Source organism: Sorex fumeus, unplaced genomic scaffold, assembly GCF_029834395.1.
Source record: "Sorex fumeus unplaced genomic scaffold, SorFum_2.1 ptg000010l, whole genome shotgun sequence".
NCBI classification, from domain to species: domain Eukaryota; kingdom Metazoa; phylum Chordata; class Mammalia; order Eulipotyphla; family Soricidae; genus Sorex; species Sorex fumeus.
The window spans coordinates 2411191-2432457 of NW_026606067.1; the positions used below are offsets into that span (position 1 = coordinate 2411191).

General features: G+C 41.7%; 1 protein-coding gene and 1 non-coding gene across 3 annotated transcripts in view; both read right to left on the reverse strand.

Moving 5' to 3' along the window:
* Positions 1 to 21267, reverse strand: part of CAMSAP2 (calmodulin regulated spectrin associated protein family member 2) — an 85370-nt gene that overhangs the window by 61107 nt on the left and 2996 nt on the right. The window lies entirely within an intron of this gene.
* LOC130020238 (U1 spliceosomal RNA) lies at positions 11481 to 11641 on the reverse strand. The gene has a single exon (XR_008791993.1). It is a non-coding gene; the product is annotated as a U1 spliceosomal RNA (small nuclear RNA).

Sequence of the window (21267 nt, forward strand, 5' to 3'; positions counted from 1 at the left end):
TTAGGCCTAAGATATAAAAGCTTAAAGTTTATTTATTTGTTTTTTGGGACCATACCTGGTGATGTACAGGGGCTTATTCTTGGCTCTACACTCCCTCAAGAGTCATTTCTTGTGGGGCAGGTGAGAGGATGGAACCTGGATCAGCTGTGTGTAAGTAAAGAGCCCTACCAGCTATACTCTCTCTGGAGACTTAATTAAAAAAAAAAAATTCCTAAAGCACAGTGGCAGAGGTTCTGACTTCCTAGTGGAGAGGCTTTGAAATAGTATTACAAGGTTGAACTAACAAAATCACTGTTAAAGCACACCATTTCAATACGAATAGAGAAAAAAGGATTTCTATATGAAAATTTATATTCTAAAACTAAAAAAGTAATCCTGGGGCTGGAGAGATAGCACAGCGGGTAGGGTGTTTGCCTTGCACGCAGCCAACCCGGGTTCGATTCCCTGCATCCCATATGGTCCCCTGAGCATTGCCAGGAGTAACTCCTGAGTGCACAGCCAGGAGTAACCCCTGTGCATCGCCAGGTGTGACCCAAAAAGCAAAAAAAAAAAAAAAAAAAGTAATCCTTTCTGACAGTACGTACAATGTTGACTTATAATGATGATTTTATCAAACTTATATAATGTTTGTGATACAATGCTACTTCATTTTTAAAAAATTTCAAATCCCAAAACAAGGAAAAGGCTAAGAATCCATAGTAAGTCAAAGAATGTTTCAAGAACATGACAAAAACGGGATTTCTCCATCCCCAAAAGAATGCAAAACTGCATACTGAGTATTTTAAAATAAGCCACTATGGAAAAACAAGTCTTTAAGAACTAAATATACATAAGACTTTGGAAATGTCTATCACATTGCCAAGGGTACAAGAATATATTTTAGAAATTTTTTTTTAATTTTTCTTGGCCACATCAAATAGTGCTCAGGGATCACTCTTGGCAGAATTCAGGAGACCATATGGGGTGCCAGGGATAGAACCCAGGTTGGCCTCATGCAAGGCAAGCACCCTACCTGTAGTAATATCACTCTGGTTTCTTTAAGAAAAAGTTTGAAGTTGTAACACATTTTAAAATAAATTAACTGATGGGGTCAGAGTCAGAGTATAGCAGGTAGGGTACTTACTTGCCTTGTACACAGCTGACGTGGGTTTGGTCCCTGGTACCCTGATGGTCCCAGGAGTGATCTCTGAGTACAGAGCCAGGAGTGAGCCCTGAGCATCGCTGGGTGTGGTCCAATCCCCCTCCCCAATCAGCCAAATAAACAAACAAACTGACACACCTTATTAGAAGATAAATAGTAAAACCAAAGAGGCTTTACTCTCTCCCTAGTCTCCAAGCACAGCCAGATGTAGCAAGAGTAGGCACCAGCACTCCTGGGAGTTCAAAAAATAAAAAAGGGGCAAAGAAGATAGCTCAAAGGACCAGTACACATGCTTTTCGTAAGGGAAAAAGGAGATAGCTCAAAGGACCAGTATATATGCTTTTCAAGGTTCAATCTTAGAATTATGAGGACTTCTCTCCCCACCTCACCCCACCCCACCCCACCCCACCCTTTACCCTCAAGCACTTCCATGAGCAAACTCCCAATCAACATTCTGGGAGTAGCCTAAGCAACTCAGGATGTGGTCCCAAAAAACAAACAACCAAAAATAAATTAATATTTAAGGACATGTGAAACACCACTCCTAAAATTGCAAAGGGTAAGAGACAAGTTTTTCTTGTGCACCAGGATATAAGCAAAACCTACCTTAATCATGTTATTATAAATCCTAATTTGATCTAAGTTTTGAAATTAACAATCACCTGAAATGCTTGAGGTACAGGTACAGGGAGTAGAGATAGTATTGCTCAAGGCAATTTTCTATAAAGCTGGCCTGGTTAGCTACTAGTTGCATCCATACATCACTACATGATATGGATTTCAAAAGTAGGGTGGAGGGCTGGAGAAAGAGTGAAGTAGGCAGGGTACTTGCCATGCATGTGGCCAACCCCAAGCACTCTATATGGTCCCTCGAGCCTGCCGAGCCGAGCACAAGTGAGGAGTGAGTCCTTACCACTGCTGGCTATAGTCCCAAAGCCTGAATAAATAAATTAGAAGAGTAAAAATAAATAAGTAGAGTAAAATACATTTCAGAAATTTCACCAAACTCAATCTTGGGAATACTGACTTATTTTCCAAATTTAAATATGTGTGTGTATCACTAAGGAATTATGAGAAAAAATAAATAAATACCTCTCCAGGGGTCAGAGTAATAGTGCATCAGGAAGGGCATTTGCCTTGTACACAGCCAACCCGGGATCAGTTCCCCAGCACCCCAAAAGGTCCCCTGAACTTGCCAGGAGTGATCCCTGAACACAAAACCAGGAGTAAGCCCTGAGTACCAACAGATATGGTCCCCCCAAAAAGAAAGTAAAAATAAAAAAAGAATCTCTCCAGTTGGAAATAGGCCTCGGTGTTGACTCTAAATTAACCAAAGGAGGGATGTGTTGGATGGATCAATGGCTCTTAAAGCATCTACCTTGCAAGAGTGATGTCACAGGTCAATCTCTGATGTTGAGTGTACAAAACACCAGTGAAACCTCTGGCTCAGGTATGCCTGAACACTGCAATTAAAGTGTGCAACCCAAGGTGAGCAACACAACTGAAAAGAATTGACCCTGCTCATAGCAACAACAAATCACTGAAGGGAAGTAGAAAAAAACATGATATTCAAAACAAAATCATGTTATTCAAAAGACATAAAAACAGTCAATGATAGATAGGAAACAAAAAATGACCACAGAATTAAAGAAAGTTATATGACCATTTTTTGCCTTATCAAAATGGCACAAAAAAATTCCACTATTGACAAGAAAGTACTACAATGAGTACATCATTACACATGATCAGAGTACAAAGACCATGATTATCTTATGATCAGGATAAAAGTTTTCATCACCTAACTGTGTCTGTTACACTCACTAAACACTCAATCTTTAAGAAATGAAAAGTGTTTCTTTTGTTTTTGTAGGCAACAGCCTTTTCCAGGAAGGAGCTCCCAGATTCTGCAGTAGTAATTGCCTACTTTGTGCACCTACTTTGTCCGTTTGTCTGTCTGCAGTGGCACTGGACCAAAACCAACCCCAGACACTCAGACAGGTGAGGCATGTGCTCTTATCACTGTCCCAGCCCTTCTTATGTGATCTACACTGAAAAAACTCTTGTCTTCCCCTACGCCAATATAGATCTGCAACAATATTTCCTCTCAAAACTAAATTTCTTATAACTATTCTGCATTCCATCACTTTTAGGCATTTTGGCTAAGATATAATGTAGTATAATTAATCTATATTCCTTACTATTAGAAATTAGCATGATATAAATGGAAAAATTGGGGTTTTGAAAAAAAAAAAAAAGATGGCGGACCAGAGCAATAGCACCACAGGTTGGGTACTTGCCTTTCATGCAGCTAATCCGGGTTCAATCCCTGGCAATCCCCCTCCCCAATCAGCCAAATAAATAAACAAACAAACTGACACATCTTATTAGAAGATAAATAGTAAAACTAAAGAGGCTTTACTCTCTCCCTAGTCTGGCATCCCATATGGTCCCTGGAGTCCCACTAGGAGTGATCCACAGAGCAGGAGTACAACCTGAGCACTGCCAGGTGTGGCCCAAACCACCCCCCACCTTAACCCCACCCCCAGCAAAAAAAAAAAAGGAAAGAAATAGGTGTGAGTCATACCACCCAAAGCAACGTATAAGTTCAATGCAACCTACGTAAATGTCAAAGGCATTTTCCACAGAAATAGAACAATTTGAAAATTTGTTTGGAACCACAAAAGACCCCCAAATACCCAAAGCAATCTTGAGAAAGCGAAACTGGACGTATCATACTACCTCAGAGCTATATCAACCAAGACAGCATAAAACGGACATGTAGATAAGAAACTACAGCCCAGAATGAAACACATACACTCGAACCATCCCAGGCATTAACTAGCTCCTTCGCACTGAGAATCGAGTCCATGCTCGTACTAGGAGTCCTACCAATAATTCCATCATTACTGGGGGGAGAAAGAGTTTACCTTTATAGTAAACAGTATTGTAGGATGGGGGTGGGGGGAAAGGATGCTGGCAGGTCTCAGAGGCCACTCCTGATCTGTGCTCAGAGGTCAATCCAGTGGTCCCTAGTTCTTGGGTTTTTAGAAGAAATAACATGTTGGCAAGGAAGAGGATATATTATTGTATACTGCTGACGGGAATGTAAAATGGTGCCAACATTATAACAATTCCTCAAAAACTAAAATAAAATAGAACTCCGTATGACCTAGCAATTGCAGTTCTGGACAGTTAGCTAACAAAAATGAAAATATTAACTTAAAAAGATGTATTCATGTACCCTCATGTACACTGCGGTACTATTTACCTTTTAACACCTGTAGACCATCCCTGGTTTACAGACTGGAAGTTAAACACTGTAAGCAGACCTCTGGTGTCAACCTTGTTGACCAATACTGATCGGGCAGGCTAGTTGCAAACTACTGATTAACAACATCAGGGGAAAAAATAACCCGTGTCTCTCAACAGATAAATGAATAGAGAAGTTGCAGTAACATGTATGGTGGAACTTTATTCTGCCATAAAAAAATCTTGCTATTTGCAGCCTATGGTCTGTGAGACCATGTCAAGTTCACACCTTTTGGTCTGTACACTATCTGTTCCTTCTGCTCTGAAGTTCCTCCCTTTAGCCTTCAGAGAGGTGGCTCTTTCCTCTCAGGTCTAGTAAAATAATGGATGCACCTTCTGTAACCATCCAGACATCCTATTTTAATTCTCAACATTACTAAATTGCTGTATTTATTTCTGCCTCTTCCCACTATAATGTATCCCCAGTGGAGCAAGGTACATCTTTGCCCTGACACTAGCCATAAAACTGTACCTAGAACACAGCAGGCGCTCACGTATTTACTGAAAGAATACAGAGTACCTAAACAGAGAATTTTGCCTTCAAAGATCTAATTAAAAGTTAGTTGCCTCCTCCCTACACTTATAAAATCATGTGTTAAGTGTTGTACAGCATTCCTGAGCTTAAATTACCTCCTCCCACTGCCCACTGAGACTAACGCACCTCTTCTGAACTCTAGATCCTTTTAAGTCACCAGCCCACTCAATTCTTTGCTTGGATGACACAAAGAAACCTCAAACTCAAAATGGGAGTCAGGTTTCTCAGTGACAAGGGAAATTACAAAAAATAGGAAGGACAAAAAGTAAACTTTGTGGCACAGGATGAAATAATAAGTAGCAGTATAAAAACATGGTTTTATATCTACCTATAAAGAAATATGTAGTAGCACTTTATGTACACATATATGAGTGGTTTCTAACTGCCTGTTAAAACTCAGTAACAATAAGCTTAACCTAGGGTCCCTTAATAACACGGGACATATTGAGAAATGTGCCACTAATGATATCATCATTGTGTAATTACACAAAGCTTGATGGGACAGTTTATTACACACCTAGACTATGTGATATGGCCTATGGGGCCATCATTGCATATGCAATTCTTTACTGTGTAAATGATGCCTGAGTATGTACCTTGGTTCTAAGTGCCTTTCTGACTAAAAAGAACCACGGTGTGTGTGTGTGTGTGTGTGTGTGTGTGTGTGTGTGTGTGTGTGTGTGTGTAAGTAATGCTAGTAAAATGTTTTGTATGTACAAGGCTTGGAATTTGTATGCAGGAGGCCTGGATTTGCTTCCTACCACTGCATGACATCCTGAACACCAGCAGGAAGGAGCCCCTAAATCAGAGCCAGGAATAAACCCTGAGTACTGCTGGGTTTGTTGCTCCCCCACCAAAGGAAAGGAAAAAAAAAAGCCAAGGGAGAGGATGTGGTACCAGAGAGCAAAAGTAGGTGGTAGGAAATGACCTCCAGTTCTGTGTTTCCATCAATTCTTGTCTGGGAATAGGTCTCTGCATTTTTCCTTCACATCATCTACAACTTTTGGAACACTGCCAGCATCTGATTCTGGACCCCATCATCACCATCATCATAGCTCCAGTTAGTCAGACCAAAAGTGTCAGAGAACACTGGCTACATGAGGACACCACATGCCAGAGCAGCAGAACAGAGCAAAAGTGGGGAAGTGGCCCAGTTAGTCTGTGCAGAGAGAACTGCTTAGACCAGGCACAGAGAGCAAAGGGAAGTCTGGCAAGAACAAAGACCACGCTCAGGGAAGAGGCTTACTGGCCTGTGCAGAACACAGCTCAGAGTGCTGAGTCTTTAAAAGTGCCAGTATCACAAAAGTCTGAAACACACTAAACAACTATTCAGTCAGTTAAAAGAGACTAATAAGAAAAGTCAACTAAATAAAGCACTGTAAGCACTGTCCTCCTTTTGTTCATCAATTTGCTTGAGCAGGCACCAGTAATGTCTCACAACAAATTGTGAGACTTGTTACTGCTTTTGGCATATCGAATACGTCACGGGTAGCTTGCCGGGTTCTCCGAGAGGGGCGGAGGAATCGAACCTGGGTCGGCTGTGTGCAAGGCAAACGCCCTACCCGCTGTGCTATAGCTCCAGCCCAATCAACTAAATATGATGCATAATACTGGGATGGATCTAGATTGGTAGTCGGGAAAGCAAGAATGAAGATTGAAAGATTGAAACAACTGACATATTTGAATATAAACTTTGAATTAAATAGTATTTTATCAAAGTTTTAATTTTACCAAAATTAAATTCCTAGTTTTATTTTACTGAAGGATACTTTATCTTAGGAGACAGAGGACAATATTTAGAGGTGGGGGTAAGATGTCTCTAACGCAATCTCAAAATAGAAAATATACATGTGCAGAGACATACACACATACACATAGGAACACAGCTGTGGAAGAGAGAAAAAGTGAGAGACAATGATAAAATAAAACAAAATGTTAGCAGTTGGTAAATCATGATAAAGGCTATTTGGGGAGATCTTTGGTACTATTCTTTTACATCTAAACTCACTGGAAAATTTTACAAAATCTTAAAATAACCTAAAATTATCTTTGCCCCCTGATCATCTTCCAGTGTCCCCTACACCAAGAACTATACCTACATAATAGGACAAATTAAAGACCTAAGAGTTATCATAAATACTTCATTCTACCTCAGCCCAAGGGCTGGAGTGATAGCACAACGGGTAGGGCATTTGCCTTGCACGTTGCCAACCCGGCAGACCCAGGTTCGATTCTTCTGCCCCTCTCGGAGAGCTGGGCAAGCTACCGAGAGTATCTCGCCCACACGGCAAAGCCTGGCAAGCTACCCGTGATGTATTCGATATGCCAGAGTAACACGTGTCACAATGGAGATGTTACTGGACCTACTCGAGCAAATCGATGAACAACGGGAGGACAGTGACAGTGACCTCAGCCCAAATAAAACCCATCACCAAATCTAATTCAACTCCATCCCATTCTCAAATATCTCAATCCACATCTCCTTGGTTATCATTACTTTTCACTTGAATTACAATATTTACTTCAAGTTATTCTCTAGGAGAGCCAAAGTTTGTCTATTTCCCATAAGCAAGTTCATATGCCCCAATGCATCACCAAAATGCTAGAGTTGTTCATGAATTTCAACTTCATTAAAACTGAAGAACTGGGGCTGGAGACAGAATACAGTGGGTAGGGTATTTGCAGTTCAGGTAGCCGACCTGGGTTCAATCCCCAGCAACCCATTAGTCCTCCAAGCACTACCAGGAATAATTCCTGAGCAGAGCCAGAAATAACTCGAGCATCACCGGGTGGGTGACCCAAAAACAAAAGAAACAAAAACCAAAAAAATTAAGAGCTGAAATTCTTCTTCCAATCATCAAGGAAAGGATGATCCCAACCCTGCCCATCTTATGTCCCTGCTAGCCATGTGCCGTTCTTACAAACTACTCCAGCCTAGAGCCTCGGCATTCTGAGCACTGGTCAGAATGTTCTTTCTCCCTAGTCTGCACACTCTTTAGGCTCTTGCATGGCAGCAATCCAACTTCCCCCTTTAAATGAAAGGGGAAAAACTTGAAGCATTTTTCCTGCCTTTTCTGCACTTCAGTGGAACATACTCTTACTTTTCAATCTATTTAATTAAATTACAAAAGATGAGTAAGTTTGTAGCTTGTAAACGGTAAAGCTCAAATTTTAAGACAGTTTAGTCCAGGTATTGTTAAAAAAATGGTTAGAATAAACAGAACTCATAAGATATATTAAATAAAGCTAAGTATTTACTAATATGTTTGTTAAATATACAGAGATGGAAAACAAAATAATATTCATGAGGTTACACTATGTACCCAACACTAAAGACTCATGCTGCTGAGATTAAACAGGCAATGAGTACCAAACACACATGGACACTTAATATTCTTGAGTCCAAGAGGTGGTCACCTCTTGGTGACACCTATTCTGGCCCAATGTCCTAGGAATACAAAAACCAGGGCTTTCATCAGGTTCACAAGCATGCTACTGCTTGACAGGAGTGCTTATCCCATGCCTCTCTGACAGATCAACTTTGTCACTGGCAAATCGAACTGTGGACCTGCAGGTTCGAGTCTAAACTCTGGTCCCTAAGGCCATCCCATCAGTGGGGACAGGTATCATGGCAAAGGGAAACACATAGGAACATTGCACACCAAACAGCAGCTTGTATTTTACTCTAAGTGTAAAAATTTGTACAACCTCTTTCCTCTTGATTCTCATTGTCAAATGAGTTAACCATATGATTTAAGTATTTTTTGTTTGTGAGTCTTTATGTTCCCTGGGCTCTGGGGCAGTTTACATTGTAGTATATTAGAAGGCTACAACTTACCAGTGTAATAAAATAACGCTTATTTGGAAGGGGGGGGGGGGAGAGAAAGGGAGAGAAAAGTGGGAGAGGAAGGGAAAAGAGAGGTCAAACTAAACCCATGTAATTCTCTAGGTCAATCAAATTATAAGGAATACAGGGGACAAATGGAAACCTGTTACACCATGGGGAACTTTGCAGGACAAATACTCTGGTTTCTCCAGTAAACTGCAAGGCAAACAAAATGAATTTTGTGTATTTTTTTAATTTTTTTTGAATTTTGTGTATTTTGAAAGGGATGTTACATATGAATCTTATTTGGATACTGGCTGGAGCAACTAAACGGTAAAACAAAAAAAAAATAGATGGATTAATCAGAGAAACCTTAATATTTCTTAGTGGTATGCTATCAGTAAAGGCAATACTATGGCAGTTTTAAAAGACATTGCCAGGTCAAAGAGATAGTATAGTAAGTAAGGTGTTGGCCTTGCACGTAGCCAATCTTGATCCAAATCCCCACCACCACATAATAGCACCAACAAAGCATGTGGCCAAACCTCCCTCTCCAAATTAAAACATAAAAGGGGACCCCTGAGTTTCATATATGTATGTATATATGTGCTAAGATTTTCTTCAAACAATTAGTGAAGGTAAGGAGCTGTGTGGCAGAGGGTAGTTAACAGATGAATCAAGCCTGGCCACTGTTACTAGGAAGGCTGGGTGAAGAGTTCATAAACATTTACTACTACTCCACACATTCAAGATGTTTCTACAAGAACTGGCTTTGTTTGTTTAAAAGGGGGAAAAAAAAAGCAAACGTTGAATACAAACTTTCAATGATTAGGAAAGACGTTTGAATGTGATACATGAATGTGAAGTCTGGAAAACTATAGCCACTTGCTAACTCACAGGTGAAGGACACAATACAGGGAATCCGGAAAATGGAGTTGATCAAACCATTTCCAAATCTCATTCTATCTCAGAACTTTTCCAGTTATATGAATCAATATAACCTCTTTACTGTCTGAACTGGATTTTCTTCTATCACAAGTGAAACATCCTGATACAATCTCTAACTTTCAACTTCTAATCAATAGGTTCTGCCTCCACATTCCCACTGATACACTGTCATCAATGTCTTTGCTGCTAAATCCAATGAAGTTTTGGTCATGGTCACGGTCCTCCCGTTGTTCATCGATTTGCTCGAGCGGGCCCAGTAACGTCTCCATTGGAGACTTTGTTGTTACTGTGTCTGGCATATCGAATACATCATGGGGAGCTTGCCAGGCTCTGCCGTGCGGGCGAGATACTCTCGGTAGCTTGCCGGGCTCTCCGAGAGGGGCGGAGGAATCGAACTCGGGTCGGCCATGTTGGCTGCGTGCAAGGCAAACGCCCTACCGCTGTGCTATCGCTCCAGCCCTATGAAGTTTTGGAGACCTCTTCAATTGCTCTTTATATTCCTTTATCCTCAAATGTTTCTTTCCTTAGCCTCAGGTCCCATACAGGTCTGATTTTCTCTCTTCCTCTATTTTGCCGGTCCTCTTTCTGTCTTAAGTCCCCTTCTCTCATCATTTTTTCCTCAAAGTGAGTAGCAATTTTAATTTTTATTGTAATTAAAATTATTTTAATTATAAAATAAAATAATTTTAATTTTTATATTCTCTCATCCCTGAGACCTTCTAAGCGCCACGTAAGAATTTTCAAAGACCTAACGTACACATCAGCATTTTTTTTTTCTTTTTGGGTCACACCCGGCGATGCTCAGGGGTTACTCCTGGCTCATGCACTCAGGAATTACTCCTAGCGGTGCTCGGGGACCATATGGGATGCTGGGAATCAAACCCGGGTTGGCCATGTTGGCTGCGTGCAAGGCAAACGCCCTACTCACTGTGCTATTGCTCCAGCCCCAGCATTTTTTAAAAAGGGGGTTGGGAACAAAACCAGTGGTACTGGTTATAACCAGGAGCTGTTCCTAACTTGGTGCTCGGGAATTGCTCTTGCCATTGTTCAGGGCACCATATGCAGTGCCAGGGATCAAACTCACACGTACTACAGACAAAACCTGTGCTGTAGTTCACTGAGCTATCTCTCCAGCATTTTAGATATTCTTCAAACTCAATCCTGTTTCCTCCTACCCTTATCTCCAACACACATTAACTGGTTCTCTCTCATGGCCCCTCTTTTCAGTTAGAAAGAATCAGTCTTGGGGCTGGAGAAATAATACAGGGGTTAAGGAGCATACCTTCTATCCTGTGGATTTCAAATAACCAACACCACATAACAGGCCCTCCATCACTGCCAGGAATCACGCCTGAACAATGTCATTTATGGCCTTACACCCCCACAAAAAGGAATCAAACCTGAGGTTAAGAGAAGTGACTCAGTAATAGAGTGCCTGCCTCAAATGCAAGAGTCTTTCCTTGCGAATGTCTAATCAAACATCATTCATTTTTTAACCAGGGATACCATTCAAATTCTAGCTGCTCTCATCTCTCACCTGAGCCATGCTGACTTTTTGTTTGTAGAAATTTCATAACTCTTAGTTATTGCTTTCAATACATTTTTTGCTGTGCTTCTAAGAGATTTTATTTTACTGTAATAAAATATACATAACAAAACTAAGTGGCTGAGGCCATGGACTAGACCCTCATCACCAGAAAAAGAATTATCATTTTTTTCTCTACGGGAGAGTACAAATGCAGTCCCCCACTATCACAAATTATGCAGTTAGGTTTCCCATATTTGGGGAAATTGCAGGGATCAGCACATGTGGAGTGCAATGAACAAGTCTTACTGGGAAAACCACCTTGTGGTCATGGTACCTCCCCTGCCAGATAAATTAACAGATTACCATTTCAATAATTTCTAGACCCTTTGAAAGACAGACTTCTAATTAAGAGTGAATATAAGAGCTGAAAAATATATGGGAATGGACTTGCCTTGCATGTGGCCAACTGAAGTTCAATCCCTGGTACCCCACATAGTCTCCTGAGTCTTGTTAAATGTATTCCTGGGTACAGAGCCAGGATTGAACCCTGAGCACAGCAAGGTGTGGCCCAAAACCAACCAACCAAACAAAAAACAAGAGGAGGAAAGGGAAGGGAGAAGGAAGAGGAGGAGGAGGAGGAGGAGGAGGAGGAGGAGGAACAGGAACATCTGGCTTTAAAAAAAGTTTGAAGTCAGTAGTTTGGTATACAGGTGGGAAGGAAGGAGACATCACTCAGGCCTATCCTTTAATAGATTTTGAGTTTTCTATCTGTGCATGTCGCACCCATAGAAATATTTGTGTCAAAAATAAAGTCCTAAAAACTTAAAATAAAAAATTTTAGTACCTATATAGAAAAAAAGTGAAACTATTTTTGTAAAAGGACACTATTTGTTTTAAAATTTGTTATAAATGCAAAATTCTACAGGACAGAGAAAAAATTATGCTGCCATCAAAATAAAGGTGGAAAACAGGGCTGAAATAGACAGTCCTGAGAGCAGTAGTGGAATGCCAGTATAAAAAAAATGAAATTATCAGGGCTGGAGAGTATAGGAGTTAAGGGCTTGTCATGAACACAGCCAATCCCTGTTCAATCCTGGCATGGCATATGGTCCCACAAGTACCAACAAGAGTTATATCTGGGGCCAGAATTATAGTAATTGGGGAGGGCATTTGCTTTGCAGGCGGCTACCTGGGTTCGATCCCTGGCATCCCCTACGGTCCCCGAGCACTGCCAAGAATGCAAAACCAGGACTAATCCCTGAGCATTTCCAGGTGACCCAAAGACAAAAAAAAAAAAAAAAAAAAAAAAAAAAAAAAAAAAAAGAACATTGTGTCATTGTGTGACCTAAACACACACACACCATATCTTGATCATTTGATCACTTGACTTCCTGTTAATCGTCGATTTGCTCGAGCGGGCGCCAGTAACGTCTCCACTTGTCCCTGTCGCATGCTAGTGTAGCCCAATGGCGTCTGTTCGCTCTGGGAACATGAAGAGCCTCAAACCGATCGTTCATGATCTTGACGAAGAAGTCTGACCATCTGGTAGGTGGGCGGCCACGCGGTCTTTTGACATCCCGTGGAATCCAGTCAGTTACAGCTCTAGTCCAGCGGTCGTCTTTAAATCTCATTATGTGACCAGCCCATCTGATTTTTGACACCTTGGCAAACGAGACAGCGTCCCTGATTCTTGATCGTCGACGGATGTCGAACTCCAGATTCTTTCTCTCATTTGAGTGAAACGTGATATTCCAAGCATAGCTCTTTCAATTCCTCTTTGGGAGACCCAAATAGCGTTCTCATCCTGTTTGCGTAGGGCCCAGGTCTCTGAGGCATATGTTAATGCAGGAAGAACAGTGGAATCAAAGAGATGTGCCCAGAGCCAGAGGTTCTTCGTCCTCTTAGCTATTTCTTCGATGTTTTTGAAGGCATTCCAAGCCGCTCTCTTCCTCCTGCGTAGCTCGGGTGCCAGGTCATTTGTCATGATGACTTCTCGACGTAGGTACACGTAACTGTTGCATTCGGGGATGTTCATTCAGTTGAGAGCGAATGGGGCGTCAGGAACGAGGCTGTTTCTCATAAACATTGTCTTCGTAAGATTCAGCTGTAGACCGACCTTTCCACACTCACGGTCAAAGTCGGCCAGCATTTGTGCCGCTTGGCTGATGTTTGGTGTTATTAAGACAATGTCATCAGCAAAGCAGAGGTGGTGTAGTTGCCGACCATCTATCTTCACTCCCATTCCTTCCCATTCCAGTCGTTGCATGATGTTCTTGAGGGTGACACACCATATAAGTTAGCTATTTACAAATTTTCTTTTGTGAAGACAAATGACCTATCTTTTGTCCCAAGAGTTTCCATTTGAGAGACAGAAAATGGTATGAAAGAGAGGGCTAGGAATAGGGTGTGTAGCAATTTCAAGATAATTTGTAAAGATCACACACATGCATTCCCAGTAATCTATGTTTGCAAGCTATGGGTTGTGGAGTTGAATGTTTATCTCAAGAAAATAGAAAGTGATAGTTCATAAATTAGGCATGATAAAGTGGAGCTATGAAGGTTCAGAGAAAGCTTTGTTGGCTCTGTCACCCTATTCCTTGCTTGCTTTCTTTTCTCTAGTTTGCAGTGACAAGCATTTTCAGAAAAAAATGCAATCTCAGGTTGGGAAAATAGCTCAAAGGGCTACCGAGCATTCCTAGTTGAATCATGGGCACAAACCACAGCTAGTACCAACTCCTGAGCAAGGTGCCATCCCACTTCCCAGCCCTCAGCAGCCCCCAAAACTAGGTGCAGCCCAAAAATGGAGAGGGGTGGGGGAAAGAATAACCTCTCCCCACTCCTACAACAGCATACAGTAATATCTAAAAGCATCATTCTAAGTATGAAATAGATTGAGTCTAATATTTTGCAATTTGGTATTCTGAAGAACTTAAAGCAGCACAAAATACTTTTTATCATGATTATTCAGGAAGCCAGGAAACTGAAACAGAGTACTTTAAGAAAATGTTCCAGAAGAAAAAGGGCATATATGGGAGGAGAACTGGAAAGATACTGTTGTGCAAGAATCCAGTCTAAAATGTTCTGCTGATACCTGAGATGAGAGGAAGTAGGGAAGGCAGATGGAAAGGGAGGGAAGGGAGAATGGAAGGTTAAAGAGTATCACCATTTTATGTATATTTTATCTGTATACAATACAAAGGTATACTAAAGAATGTTTTAGAAAATTTTACTTTTTAATACAATAATGGGGGGAATTCACAGCATGGAGAAAAAAATATACTGATGAAGAATTAGTGTTTAAAAAGAATGGAAGAACTATGTAAACAGTTTTCAAACATAGTGGAATAGAATTAAATGTGATAATTTTGCAATTTACCAATAGAAATTAGTATTTCTATTGGTAAATCCATAAAGTAGTATATGTGGAAAACTAGAACCAGGGAGAGAGGAGGGAAGGCCCTAAAATGAGATCAATGCCAAATATATTCCATTTCTGTACTAACTAATCAAACAAAAATGCTGAAAAAGTAACTCACATTTGAAAGGTTTTTGTGCTCTACACCTTTGTTTCCAGTGTGAAAATGAAATTATAAAGAACACACAGAAAATTATGACAAAGCAGTGGAATACAAATTTGAATATCATAAAGCTTTTTTTATGATACTAAAGACACATTCTGATCCCACCACCTAAAAGCTAGATGATGAAGGGCATGTTATTTGACACCTCTAAACCTGTTTCCTCATTTTTAAAAAGGGCAAAGTATATATTTCCTAATTTCCAGTGGAAAGTTTGTAAAATCAGAATGTCAATACTTCATTTGTACTTTACCATATCAAAAACCTTACACTGAAGGTCTAGCTTACAAACTATTTTTATAGCAGTAGTTCTCTAAAGCTGGGGTCATTTGTCCAACCATGCACCCCAACATGTGGCAATATCTGAAGACATTTTTGGTTGTCACAACTGGAAGGAGGAGGTGCGGCTGGGAAAAGCCACCGTTATCTTGCAAGTAGAAGCCAGAAATGCTGCTCAACTCCTACAACACACAGGGTAGCCTCACAACAGAAAGTTATCCAGACTGCAATTCTTGCAGTTGGGAAAATTTGCTCAGAGTTTAGAAACTGCTTTTGAGTTTCCCAATTGCAAAAACTGTAGATGAAAAAAAGCTGCAGATGAAATAAAACATCCACTGGATAGAGCTGTTTTCAGAAGTAAAAGAAATAATGCAAGTAAAATGTTCAAAATTATACTTAGCAAAGAAATTATTTTAATAAATTAGAGAGGGGCAGGAGTGATAGTACAGGTGTGAGGTCATTTGCCTTGCAATGCAGCCAACCCTGACTCACTCTCTGGCACCACATCTAGGCACCACCAGGGATCACTCCTGAGCACTACCAGATATGGACCCCAAATAAATCAGAGTACCAATTTACCTTTTAGGCTGGATCTACACTCCTTTACTACAGAAACCTTTCCAGTCCAAGTGATCTTCGCTGTTTCCCTACAACCACCTGGGTTTCACAATTCCACGACAAATCACTTTCTCCATCCACAATGCCTACCCTCACTCACCTGACTTCCTTCAGACCTGCTTCAACTACACCTCACTTCAGACCTCTTCCTTCACAGATCACTGAGGCTGAAAGCGACCCCTTTTTTCCTCCTCCCTTTCTCTCCCTCTTTCATAGGCTACTTATGGTTATATGGTTCTTACAAAGTTGCTGAATTCTATAGTTATAACTATATACTTTCCACATCTCTCTAAAACACAAACTCTTAGAACAGAGGCAAGGCTTTAAAAACGGAGGCATGGGGTCCAGGCATGGAGTTCAGTGGCAAAGAGTCTGCCTTGCACTGTCACTGGGATTCCCGATGTGCACTGCAACCAAGTGTGTGCAGTCTCCGGCCATTACAACACAAGGGGAAGAGAAGCAGGGAGAGTTCAATCAAAACCTGCTGTGCCACTTAGCAGTAAGAACACTCTCCACAAAACTTTCTCCTTCCATGTCTTCTGCATCATTACACTTTCTCAATTCTCTGACCATTTCTGATTGCTTTTATTCTGCCTCCTTTTCCTCAGCACCCACAATCCATTTTAAGTATTCACTAGCCTAGATTCTGTCTCAAACTTCTTTCCCTCTATGATCTCATCTGTCCCAATTCAATTACAATGCTACATACAGAAGATTCCCAAATTGTGACTTATAACTATTGCTCATAATTATTTTTTGTTCGTTGTTGGACGTTTGTTTTTTCAATCATACTTCATACCTACATTTATAGCTGTCTAGTTCATGTGATTTTTTTTAGATAGCTCAACAGATCAAGGTCAAAGTTTCCAATATAAAAACTGACTTTCCATCAATCTGTTTCTTTCTCTCTCTGCCAATGGCCTAACAACTTGTAAATCTCAAAAACTCATCCAGAATTGCAGGACCAGAGTGACGGTATAGCAGAGAGCACTTGCCTTGCATGTGGCCAAGCCAGGTTCGAGCCCCAGTACTCTGAACACCGCCAGAAGTGTCCCCTAAGCACTGCTGTGGGTATACTTCTCCACACCCCAAAATATATACACAACAAAATTGAGAAGAAATATGCGGAGTTGAGCTAGAGAGAGTACAGTGGTTAAAGTCTTGCACATGGCTGAAATGGGATCAGTTCCCAGCACTACATATGATCCCCTTGAGCGGCAATACCACGATGGGTGATGCCTGAGAACTAAGCTAGGAGAAAGCCCTGAGAACAGCTAGGTATGGTCAACCACCCTGTCCCTCTAAAAAGGAAATAAAAGAAAAAGAAAGAGGGTATCTCTACTATGGTTTTTCCCTCCTTTCCTTCCTTTTAGTCCTACCCACAGAATACTATGGCTAACAACATAGCTTTAAGTCAGTTTCCCCAAGTTCAGATCTCAATTACCTAAATCAGGAGCTTTAGAATGAGTTCTTAAACCCTTGGACCCAATTTTACTCATTGGAAAATTTGAATTAGTAACTTCATAATTTTGTCCTGAGGATTAGATTGTGATATTACATATAAAATGCCTCTGATATAGGCTGCTTCCAACAGGACTGATGCTTGCAAAGCTTAACCTCAGCTCCTATTCTTTCCTTCTCCCATCCAATAAGTTTTTTTTGGGAGGGGGGGGTAGGGGGGCACATGCATCAATGCTTAGGGGTTACTCTGACTTCGCATTCAGAAATTACTCTTAGTAGTGCTTAAGGGACCATATGGGATGCCAGGGATCAAAACCCGGTAGGCCATGTGCAAGTGCCTCCCAGCTGTACTATTGTTCCGCCCCGAGCAGCTTTCTTATCCCTATTTCAAGCCAAGATCACTTGCCCAGACTTCTACAGTAACTTCCCCAAATGGCCTTCTTACTGTAAATCTCTTAAACACAAAGTTATCCCCTCATTTGCCACTATCATCTTATGCGTGAAACAAAAATGTTGGCATTTACAGAAATAAATATAAGGTGTATTTATTTATAATATGAAATGATTCTGTTACTAAATTACACAGTACGAAAGGACGAGTGATAAAGTCAAAATGATAAAACTGGCCACTAGCTAGTGGATCTTATATTCCATGTTAAAAGTGCTGAACCTAAGAATTTATTAAGAACTTAAGACTACCTGAGGAAGTTTTACATCTATCAATTTACCCATGTAGGCCAGAGAGAGAATTCAGAGGTTAAGGCACTTGCCTTCTATTTTCCCCAAAAGATTTAAGGTTAAGAATATATAAAGCAGACTCAGTAATACTATTGCTTTGATAGACTAGGCTGTTCAAATACATTACTAGAAACAATTCAACTTCTTCTGCAATTGCTTAAGGAAACTGGAATATATTTCAAAGCCAACTAAACAATCATTCTTTACTTGATCAATACGATATCTGCTTATTACACAAAATAAACTTACAATTCGGGCTAGTTGGAATACTGTTAGTGTAAAGAAAAGAGTAAAACCCAAAGCCTCTAATGTAAGACTTCAAATTAAGTAAAAATTTCATCTGTTCTTTAGGTACTAGGATGATAGTGCTTTACTTATTATGAATTAATAACTTCATTGGGCTGGAGCGATAGCACGAGGGTAGGGCGTTCGCCTTACAAGCGGCCAACATGGCCAACCCGAGTTCGATTCCTCCGCCCCTCTCGGAGAGCCCGGCAAGCTACCGAGAGTATTCGATATGCCAGACACAGTAACAACAAAGTCTCCAATGGAGACGTTACTGGGCCCGTTCGAGCAAATCGACGATCAACGGGAGAGCCTTTACCTTTACCTTTTTAATAACTTCATTGTATGTCCACAATTTCTAGATATTATTTGTGACCTTTTGAACAGTCACCTTTTAACATCTAAAAATTTAGAAAGCGTCTGAATGAAAAAGAGTAAGTTAGCACCAGAATACCTATTATGATTTTTCAAAAGTGATTTCGGGGCCAGAAAGATAGTTTAAGAGGCTGGAGCACACGGTCTGTTTGCAAGAGACCGTGTTTTATCTGCAGCAACAAATGAGTCTCCTGAACAATGCCAGGAATGTCCACCAAGCACCTAGCCAGTTATGACCGAAAAAACAAACAAGGGACTAGAGTGACACCATAATGGCACTTGCCTGGGATGTGGTAGAGCCCAGTTGGATGCCAGTCTGATTTCAGCACTGCATATGGTACACAACAGCACTGCCAGGGGTCACTACTGAGACCACCAGGTGTGGCCCACCTTCCATTCCCCCCAAAAAGTGATCACAGAAGTTGGTCTGTTTTTGAGGATTAACTGAATATTCTTTATATATATATATATACATATATATATAATTTTATTTATTGAATCACCATGAGAACAGTTACAGAGCTTTCGGGTCTAAGTCTCGGTCATACAATGAAACACCAGTACCTTCACCAGTGCCCATTCTCCACCACCAAAACCCCCAGTATACCCCCATCCCACACCCTCCCCCTACCTGTGGGGCAGATGTTTTCCACATTATTCTCTCTCTACTTTGATCACATTCAATATTTCGACACCAGACCCACCATTATTATTTGTGATTTTTACCCCAACACTCAGATCTGCTAAAAAGGCAACAGTAGACAACTTGTGTTCTATTGCTGGTTATGAATAACATATGATGATGCGTGGCTACAGTAGGGCCATGTGATTTTGAAATTCCGAAATTTTAACACTTAAATCTGGAGGGATTTCTGCCAAAAGCCACTGGGTTTCAAGATTTGCTCCTGAGTCTCTGGGATCATGGCTGTTGAGCAGCTTGATCAGGAGCCAGAAAGGCCACTCGTGGCCAATGACTTGGGGTCTCGTTGGGACGGGGAGACCAGGACCGGCTCCTCCATCCTGCGAGGCCCATTAAGTTACGTCACTGCGGGCCCAGATCTGACTGTCCAATGGCCTCTGGAGGATGATGGCCACCGAGCCAAGGGGGAGCAGGCGGAGGGACAACACCCTTTCCCCCCCTGGGGTGGCCCAGCGACAGTAACCTACTGCAGGGTCCAGATGCATTTCTGCCAAAAGCTGCTGGGTTTCGAGATTTGTTTTTGAGTCTCTGGGATCAAGGCCGTTAAGCAGCTTAATCAGGAGCCAGAGAGGCCATTGGTGGGTGATGACTTGGGGGTATCGTTAGGGTGGGGAGGACAGGCCTGGCTCCCCCCACCCACCCCCCGCTCCCCATCCCGTGAGGCCCAACAAGTTTTGTCACTGCGGGCCCAAGCCTGACTGTCCAAGGGCCCCTGGAGGATGACGGCCACCGAGCTGCCAAGGGGGAGCAGGCAGAGGGACAACACCCTTTCCAACTTGGGGTGGCCCAGAGACAGTAACGTACTGTGGGGTCCGGATGCATTTCTGCCAAAAGCCACTAGGTTTTGAGATTTGTTTATGAGTCTCTGGGATCATGGCCATTAAGCAGCTTGATCAGGAGGCCGTTCATGGGTGATGACTTCGGGTCTCGTTGGGACGGGGAGGACAGGCCCTGCATGTCTCATCACTGGGGGTCCAAACCTGACTGTCCAGTGGCCTCTGAAGGATGGTGGCCACTGGGCCGCTGGGGGGAACAGGCCAAAACACGAAACCTATCCCCATCTGGGTTGGCCCAGCACCGGTAACCTACTGCAGAGACTGGATGCCTTTCTGCCAAAAGCCGCTGGGTTTCAAGATTTGTTTCTGAGTCTCTGGGATCATAGCCATTAAACAGTTCAATCAGGAACCAGAGAGGCCATGCCTCCAATTATATAGCTGAGCCGGAGGTGGTTTGTGGGTGTGTTTCCCACATACCTAACTTTTGGTCGTTTACTTTCTTGGTAAACTCTGCCCCAAGTTTTTGGGGTCTGGCCAAAGGAACAGCAGCAATTTTCGGGTATCTGGAAGTCTGAAGGCGCCATGAGGCTGCTGATGTACTCGCCTCACAGGTACAGACTGACCTGCTGGCGGCACCATACCCCCTTAATTGAATATTCTTAATGCATTTAAATAAGTTGTCTATATGCTGCACAACAGTGGTCTGCAACAAATGATATATGCTGAATGATATCTGAAGTGAAAAAGAATCAAGGGGAAAAGGGGCACATGTCTGGCATTCAGAATTCCCTCCAGCTCTATGTTTGATTCCTGGCAGACTTTGGCACACGGGTAGCACCAAGCACTGGACCCAAGCAGCAACAAGTTGATTATCACTGAGAAAGGATCCAGGTGGTCCCCTAAACAGCAGCCTAGGAGAAGCCCCTCCTTCCAAAATTTATACTTAGAAAGATTAAAGAGTAAACAAAATGTTAGTGGTTGCAGTGATAGTACAGTGGGTAAGGCACTTGCCTTACACATGACTGACCCAGGTTCGATACCTGGCAACCCTCCTATTCAGTGTCCCGCACCCCCCCCCCCAACCCCAACAAAAGTAATTCCTGAATGCAGAGCCAGGAGGAACTTCTGAACATCACTGCCCCCAAAGCAAAACAAAGAAAGAATAAATAA